The following is a 9,322-nucleotide window of genomic DNA, read 5'->3' as shown; positions in this document are numbered from 1 at the left end:
AAAGGCTTGACATCTAAAGATGATTATCGCCCCCACCCCCCGCCAAATTAAGCTACACATTCAGTGAAATCATCATCAAACTCCCAGTGGGATCTTTCAAAGAAGTTCTAGACTGATTCTAAAATTCTCCTATAAGAGAAAATGTGAAAGGATACCCAAGGTAATTCTGAAAAAGAAGTTCTATAAGAGAGAGCATGCTGTCGTAAATTTCTGAAGTAGTCCAACAGAGGGTAGGCTTGAAGATGAGTAAGAAGGAACACTCAGGTACTCAGACAGTACAGAAATTGCATTGCTTTCATTGCAATGACCTTAAAGGATAAGAGACTGCATCAAGTAGGAGAACTTGGGGAGTACTGCTCCTTGGTTTACCTTAATCACACTATGAGAGACAGTCTGAGTTCTGGTCATGGTCAACCAGCCAGAAAGAAACTGTCAGGTGTTGGGAAGTCCTGAACAGTGTTTTTTGGAGCCCGTAGGCCCCCAGCCACAATGCCTCAAAACTCCAGGATGGTTGTGCAAAACCACTTTTGGTAAGCCACATTATCCAGACCTATTATCAGTTTCAGTTTCTTGCTATATTGCTATAAGGCCATATTGCTGCACTGCACACAGATTAAATGATAATAACCAGGCATCAAACATGCCCGGTTGCCTTAAGACAATATGACAGGCCATGTGTGATGGTCATGTGATTATTATCACTACTCATCCTACAGCCCACTGTCTGCTGGGCTACTTCAGAAATGTAAGAGCATGTGCCCTCTTTCAGGACTCCTTTTGCAAAATTTCAGACAGGCATGTCATCTATCTACTGGGAGGAGCTGAGCGGGACAAGCCTGGCCATTGGCTATCACAGTATCAAAACATAGAGCTACAGGAAATAAAACATTGTAACATTGGTACAAAATAGCTCAATGGGACATAAAAGGGAATACAGAAACTGAGCCATGAATATATGGGAAGGTATTTGATGATAAATGTGGCATTTAAAATCAATAGGGAAAGAATATACTGACTATTTAAAAAATTATATTGGAGCAATTTACTAACCATTTAGGAGAAATTAATTTACATTGCTACTTTTTACTACTCAAAAATGTAAGTTCCAGAAGGATTAAAGACCTAAACAATATACAAAACTATAAAACCTTAGAAGAAAATCTTAGAGAATGTGACGTAGGGAAAGCCTCTGCAAAAACTATACAGGAAAAAGTGATTAGATTTAATTTTGTCAAATTGTAACATTCTGTCAAGAGAAGTCGCATAAACATACTAAAAAAAAGTGACAGATCATGAAAAGATATTTGCTATGTATGTAACAAAGGATTGTTATTCAAATTATATAAGGAATTCCTATAAGAAAAAGACAAATAGGGGCGCCTGGGTAGCTCAGTTGGTTAAGCATCTGCCTTCGGCTCAGGTCATGATCCTGGAGTCCTGGGATCAAGCCCCGAGTCCGCCTCCCTGCTCAGCAGGGAGCCTGCTTCTCCCTCTCCCTCTGCTGCTCGCACTGCTTGTGCACTCTCTCTCTCTCTCAAATTAATAAATAAAATCTAAAAAAAGAAAAAGACAAATAGACCAACAGAAAAATGGATGAAAGATAGGAATTGGCGATTCATAAAAGACAAACTACAGGTCAATACTAAACACAAAAATATCAGCTTCACTGCTCACCAGTACAGAATTAAACAATAGTGGGATACCATTTCCAATTTTTACTTGTGATCAACAATACTTTCATTTGTCTGAGAAAGTATATTTTCCCTCAATTTTTGAAAAATATTTTCACTGGGTAGGAAATTCTGCTCCACAGAGATTCCCCACCCCATCCCCCGCCCCCTCCCGCACTTTAAAGATGTGACTCCATCATCCTCTGGCTTACACAGCTTCTGACAAGAAGTCTGCAGTAATTTTTAAATCTTTGCTCCTATGCATAGAATGTCTTTTTCCTTCATCCTTGGCTTTCAATAGTTTGAATCTTCTATGCCTAGGTTATTCTGTTTTGCTTTTGTTTTGTTATTCTGCTTGGTGCTCTCTGAGCTTTTTAGATCCATGGGTGATATTTATAATTAATTTTGGAAACTTTTCAGCCATTATTTCTTTAAATATTTCTTCTGTCTTTTCTTTCCTCTCTCTTTCTAAAATTGCAATTTATATGTATATTAGACTATTTGATATTGTCCCTCAGATTTTTGCATGCTCTGCCTTTCTTTCTTTTTTTCACTCGTGTGTGTGTGCTTCCATTTGGGTAATTTCATAAAGATAGATCTTCATGTTCAATGATTCTTTTCTTGGTTGTATCAAGCTTACTAATGAGACCATTGAAGGCATTCTTCAACTCTTTTACTTTGTCCTTCATTTCTAGCACTTCCATTTGATACTTTCTTATTATTTCTGTCTCTCTACTAAAATTACCCATTTGCTATTGTGCATTGTCCATCTGTTCCATTAGAACCTTTAACATAGAAACCACAGTTATTTTAAATTCTGTCTGATCAAGCCAACATCTATGTTATATCTGAGTCTGACACTGCTGATTGCTTTGCTTCTTGAGAGTGTCTTTCTCCTTGCTTTTTTGTATGTTTCATAAATATTTGTTGAAATCTAGTCATCTTGTATGTGACAGTGAAAATTGATGCAAATAGTTTTTAGGCCTGGAAATAAGCATGCCTTTTGCTCTGCTAGGCCTTTGGTATAGGGGTTTGAGTCAATATATTCAGGCGATGTTATGTGGCAGACACTGTTGGTTGTCTTTCCAAAGGTAAACTTTTCTTTTCTCCCTGCTAAAAAACTTGAATATCAAGGGGCGCCTGGGTGGCTCTGTCAGTTAAGTGCCTGCCTTCGGCTCAGGTTATGATCCCAGGGTCCTGGGATCGAGCCCCGCATAGCATTGGGTTCCCTGCTCAGCAGGGAGGCTGCTTCTCCCTCTTGCCTCTGACCCTCCCCCCTGCTCTGCTCTCTCTGGTTCTCTCTCTCAAATGAATAAATTGAAAAGTCTTAAAAAAAAAAAAAAGCGTCCATTGACAGAATGAACAGAAGGCTCAGGACTCTGCCTCTGCTTGCCCCCAAAAGTGTTCTTGCCACCAGTGCTCCCACCTCCTCTATGCCTGATCCTTGACTTCTTCCGTTTCTATAACTTATGCACGCTGTTCTCTCTGCTCAAACAGGCTTCCTCCACATGCTGCCTAGCTAATTCCTACTTATCCTTTAAGTCTTGCTTAGGACATTGCCTTTTCTAGGAGGCCTTTCTAACCCTCCTGAATACGTTTGACTGGACCTCTTACATTCTCCCATGGCACCCAATGCTGTCCCCTAAATAGCACTTGGCACACTGAATGGTTATGATTCCTCACTAGAATGTAAGCTCCTGAGGGCAGGGACCATGTGTGTCTTCATCCCGGCAGCATTCTCATGTGGGACTCGGGGCCTCACACATGGTTGGGCCACAATAAATATGTGCTAAATAAATGAATGAAATTTTACCCTCTAGAAAGGAAAATAAGGCACACACATAAAAAAGAAAAATAAAAGCCCAGAATTGTAATGCCACCAGCTTCGGTTTTCTTTTTCCAATATTCCTCTGGCTAATCAGGGTCTTTTCTGGTTCCACACAAATTTTAGGATTATTTGTTCCAGCTCTGTGAAAAATGTCAATGGTATTTTGATAGAGATTACCTTGAATGTGTAGATTATTCTGGGTAGCTTAGACATTTTAACAATATTTGTTCTTCCAATCCATGAGCATGGATTGTCTTTCCATTTCTTTTGTCTTCCTTCATAAGTGTTCTGTAGTTTTTAGAGAAGAGAGCCTTTGCCTCTTCGGTTAGGTTTATTCCTAGGTATCTTATGGTTTTTGGTGCAATTGTAAATGGGATCGATTCTTTAATTTCTCTTTCTTCTGTCTCATTATTAGTGTATAGAAATGAAACAGATTTCAGAAAAGACCCCAGATAGCCAGAGAAATGTTGAAAAAGAAAACCAAAGCTGGTGGCATCACAATTCTGGACTTCAAACCCTATTACAAAGCTGTAATCATCAAGACAGCATGGTACTGGCACAAAAACAGACACATAGATCAATGGAACAGAATAGAGACCCAGAAACGGACCCTCAAGTCTATGGTCAACTCATCTTTGACAAAGCAGGAAAGAATGTCCAATAGAAAAAAGACAATCCCTTCAACAAATGGTGTTGGGAAAATAGGACAGCCATGTGCAGAAGAATGAAACTGTACCGTTTTCTCACACCATACACAAAGATAAACTCGAAATGGATGAAAGAGCTAAATGTGAGGCAGGAATCCATCAAAATTCTAGAGGAGAACACAGGCAGCAACCTCTTCGACCTCACTGCAGCGACTTCTTGCTAGACATGTCTCCAAAGGCAAGGGAAACAAAAGCAAAAATGAACTATTGGGACTTCATCAAGATAAAAAGCTTTTGCACAGCAAAAGAAAGAGTCAACAAAACCAAAAGACAACCGACAGAATGGGAGAAGATATTTGCCAATGACATATCAGATAAAGGGCTAGTATCCAAGATCTATAAAGAACTTATCAAACTCAACACCCCCAAAACAAATAATCCATTCAAGAAATGGGCAAAAGACATGACAGACACTTCTCCGAAGAAGACAAACAAATGGCCAACAGACACATGAAAAAATGCTCAACATCACTTGGCATCAGGAGATACAAATCAAAACCACAATGAGATACCACCTCACACCAGTCAGAATGGCTAAAATTAAGACAGGAAACAACAAATGTTGGCAAGGATGCAGAGAAAGGGGAACCCTCTTACACTGTTGGTGGAAATGCAAGCTGGTGCAGCCACTCCAGAAAACAGTATGGGGGTTCCTCAAGAGGTTAAAAATAGAGCTTCCCCATGACCCAGCAATTGCACTACTAGGCATTTACCCCAAAGATTCAAATGTAGGGATCCGAAGGGGCACCTGCACCCCAATGTTTATAGCAGCAATGTCCACAATAGCGAAACTGTGGAAAGAGCTCAGATGTCCATCGACAGATAAATGGATAAAGAAAATGAGAGATATACATATATATACATATATATATATATAGAGAGAGAGAGAGAGAGAGAGGAATATTACTCAGCCATCAAAAGGATGAAATCTTACCATTTACATCAATGTGGATGGATGGAACTGTAGGGTATCATGCTGAGCGAAATAAGTCAATCGGAGAAAGACAATTATATGGTTTCACTCATATGTGGAATATAAGAAACAGTAAAGAGGATCATAGGGGAAGGGAAGGAAAACTGAGTGGGAAGAAATCAGAGAAGGAGACAAACCATGAGAGACTTCTAACTATAGGAAATAAACTGAGGGTTGCTGGAAGGGAGGTGGATGGCGGTAATGGGGTAACTGGGTGATGGGCATTAAGGAGGGCACGTGGTGTGATGAGCACTGGATGTTATAGGCAACTCATGAATAACTGAACCCTACATCTAAAACTAATGATGTACTATATGTTGGCTAACCGAATTTAAATTAAAAAAAAGAAAAATATAAGTCAGGGTATGCTAAGTCTCAAATAACTCCCACTAAAGTTCAAGGGATCTGAACAGGCTAACTGGGGGAAGCTTCCCAGCAGAGGTGGAAGTGAGCTGGACCTTGCAGGAATCATACCTGAGGGAGGAAGACATTTCTGGCAGGATGAAAGCCAAGGTGCCAGAAACGGGCATAGGAGCAGGCAAAGCAGCAAAGTTGGATCCAAGTTTTCACGTGAGGTGAGTGCCAGAGATAACAAACTAGATTATAGAGGGTCTTGAAGGCCAGGCTAAGGGCTTTGAGCTTTATTCTGTAGGCAAAAGGGAGTCCCTTAAATTTTTGAGTAGAGGTGGGGCATACGCAGAGTCAAAGTTCTGACTACGAAATCTTGAGAGAGCATGGGATGATTGAAGCAGGTGGGACAGGGCCGGGATGACCCATGAGGTAGCCACTGTGATACTCAGAAGTGTAAGTAGATAGGGGTATTCGCTTGAGGAATGATCCCTCTCCCATTGTTAGTCTATGCTTGTGGAATAAAAACCATGGTTAGTATATAAAGCAAATACAAAAAGCAATTTTAAAAAAACCTGTAGAAAGAGCAAGTCAGGCACGGTGACCCTGTAGACAGGAGATCAAGAAGCAGACCCAGGAAAAGAAAGAAAGAAGGTCTCCAGGCAGTTCCTTTACTGACAAAAATGAGTTCTTCAGAAGTTGCCCCTTTCGACTGAAGCTGTGAAGAGAAATCTGGTTCATTTTTGCAAATTCCAATGCCCTTTGTGGTTTGTAGTGTTTTCAACTACAAGACAATTTTCCTGCTGTCACTGAAAGCTGTAAAGTTTCTTCAAACTACAAAGTAGGGTCAAAACAATACTGAAGTGGGTGAGTGTGTTTTTCTCCAGAAATGCATTTTAAGACAGGATAGGAGAAGAGATACTCAAGTAAGAGTTTTTTCATCCCAAGCACTTTAATTATGGTAACAGTCTGAAAATTCTTAACACCTTTCATGTGAGGACACAGAAGCAATTTTATCGCACTCGTGGTTTTTATTTATATGCAATAAACTCTTCAGATTTCAGGAAGGAGGCGAGATTTATTATATATTTGCCCTAAAGCTACCAAGTCACACACCTGACAGCAAGTCATCTTTTACTGAAAAAAATGAAGCCTTAAAATTTTACTGTCATAAGGTTTCTAGTCCCTTTCTTGTATTTTAGGGCTCCTACCAAACATGCCAGGAGAGAGGGCGCCTTGAATTTTTCTGACCCTATTGTGTCAAACACATCTCTTATGCGCTTCATACTTCGTCTCAATTCTTTGACAATCTGGTCTGAAGGCTGAGAAATTCTCCACAGGAAAAACCTCAAAACACACACTGTATCTTCCACTCACATCTGGAGTCATATATCAAAACTGCCCTCACAGAGCAGCTCCTGGCTTTTTCTGACAGAAGGGAAAGGAGGTCTACCCTCAGGCCCAGGAGCTGGCTCTCCCGAGTGCCTGCCCTTCCCTCCTTTTTCCCTCAGGGGAAGCCTCATTTCCCCCTTAGGAAGCCTACCCTCCCCCTCCTTTCCAGTGCTCTGTGTCCTTGGACAGACTGCCCACGATATCCCACAAACCCTCCAAATAGTTCCTCATTAGGGTTCGGCCAGCTGTGATCTGCTCCTTCAGGCCCCAATTTGTGAAGTCAAGTTTCTTTACTAGTAAGAAATAAGCATAGTTTAAAATAATGAGGCTCAACTGAATCTGAACCAGTGTGGGGTTCAATTTTTAGAGCAGCACAGGGAGTCTCTTTCCCATCTCGGGGTTGCACGGAGTCAGCTCCTGGGTCTGTGAGACTAGAAAATTGAGAGCTTCTTCACACCAGCAGCAGCAGCTCTGCCCCATCACCAGGCCACAAAACCAATATATTGAGTCACACCAGAAGCACTGTGGCCATCGTTTGGATTACCAGGAGAAAAAGAGGAAGAAAGAAGGTCTGGAGGTTTGAGAATGTTCAAAGAAGGCAAAAAAGATGATTGGTCTGAAAGCCGAGCTCTACCATGAACAGCACCAGGCTGAGAAAATACAAATGAAAAAGACCATCAAGATGCATGAAAGGAGAAGCCTCCAACAAAAGAATGATGGCGAGACTCTATGAGGAGTGGTGTTCCATGCCTACTGGACGGGAAGGGACAGTCCCCAGCTAAAGTCCCTTCCAAGATGATGAAACAAAAACGCCAAGAGAAAGCAGGCAAATGGGAAGTCCCTTTGCCCAAAGTTCATGCCCAGGGAGAAACAGAAGTATCAAAAGTTATTCAAGCAGGAAAGAGAATGAACAAAGCATGGAAGAGGGTGGTTACTAAAGTCTGCTTTGCTGGAGATGGCTTTCCTCGAACACCCCCTAAATAGGAGAGGTTCGTTAGGCCAATGGGCTTACGTTGCCAAGAGGCCCACGTAACACATTCTGAATTGAAAGCTGCCTTTTGCCTGCCAATACTTGGTGTAAAAACGAATCCCTCATCCCCACTATGTACAACTTTGGGTGTTTATTACCAAAGGCACTGTCATGGAGATGAACGTGAGTGAGTTGGGTCTTGTGACACAAGGAGGCAAGGTGATTTGGGGAAAATATGCACAGGTACTAATGATCCTGAAAGCGATAGAGGCATAAAGGCAACCTTGCTGGTTGGACAGTAGCTTCCGACAAGTAACTCCTTATAATTACTGAAAACCACACGCCAATCAGGAAAACCACCATGACTGCAGTGGTTCTGAATACCACCAAACAGCCCGACATGTCTGCAGTCACCAAGAGAACTATCTATTCTATTGTTAAAAAAACACACAAAAAACAAAAAACATGAAAACAGCCCAGTTTTATAAACTCGTCTTTATTTTCAAGTCAGTTTAGCATCTAGATGTTCCTGAGTTTGAATAATTTTAAAGAACAGTTATAGAAATATTGTGGTCTGTTTCTGCATTAAGAAATGGGTCCTCGGCAATGCAGATCTAGTGTTACTGGAAAAACTAGTATAATTGAAAATACCTTTTATCGTAAAGGTTAGTGCACACTTAAATATAGAGCCCAGGCTATGAAATGTCATTTCTGAGATCTTACCTGAAGTCTATTCTACCTCATTTTTCTTCATTAATCCTAAGAAATGTAGCATTAGCATATGGCCACATTTGTTTATAAAGTATTTACCCTAAAAGTACAGGAGAGAAGGCACACTACACCAAATAGGAAGAGTTCAGAAGAATTTAGATACATCTTTTCACCTCTAATCCTTCCTACAGTAAGGTGGTGAATTTGTATTTGAAACATATTTTTCTCTCAATCATGAATAGTAATACCTACTTGGAACTGTATTCTCTGCTCAAAATGTATGGAAAAAATACACCAAAATGTTTATATTTTCATACTTTTAGAATGGTTAAAAATTTAAGTAATTCCAGATAAAATAATTTTTATAAAAGTCTGCACTGATGCCCTTAAAGAGAAATTTGTTTGCAGTTACTTGGATAAAATTAAAAAGGTTATGTTTTAGGTTTGTAACCTGGTCAGATCAGTTTTGTAATCTGAATTATGTTTGTAGCTTTGAGCTTTAGGGTGTCTATCATATTACATTAATCTATAATCACGTTAAAATTTTTAAATTCTGTTTATTTTTTTAAAGTCTGTCTTGAAAGTACAAAACAAAACAAACAATAAAGCAGCTCAGGTAATTTTAATCTGCAGCCAGGGTCCAGAACCACTAGGTTAGAGGATCTCTAAAGTTCTATCATCTTTAGCATTCTGTGGCTCTAGAAGGTACTAATGGATTACTAG

The 9,322-nt window shown here is 40.2% G+C and overlaps 1 pseudogene; it reads left to right on the top strand.

The window, feature by feature from the left end:
- Window positions 1-5,679: 5,679 nt before the first annotated feature.
- Window positions 5,680-8,190, top strand: LOC114209718 (ribosome biogenesis protein NSA2 homolog pseudogene; annotated as a pseudogene).
- The last annotated feature ends 1,132 nt before the right edge of the window (window positions 8,191-9,322 follow it).

Source organism: Eumetopias jubatus, unplaced genomic scaffold (genome assembly GCF_037043125.1).
Source record: "Eumetopias jubatus isolate StellerSeaLion01/CBP00866 unplaced genomic scaffold, mEumJub1_p1.0 scaffold_9, whole genome shotgun sequence".
In the NCBI taxonomy this organism is placed as follows: Eukaryota; Metazoa; Chordata; class Mammalia; order Carnivora; family Otariidae; genus Eumetopias; species Eumetopias jubatus.
Note: the sequence above shows the minus strand (reverse complement) of the source record. Positions and strands in the feature narration are given on the sequence as shown.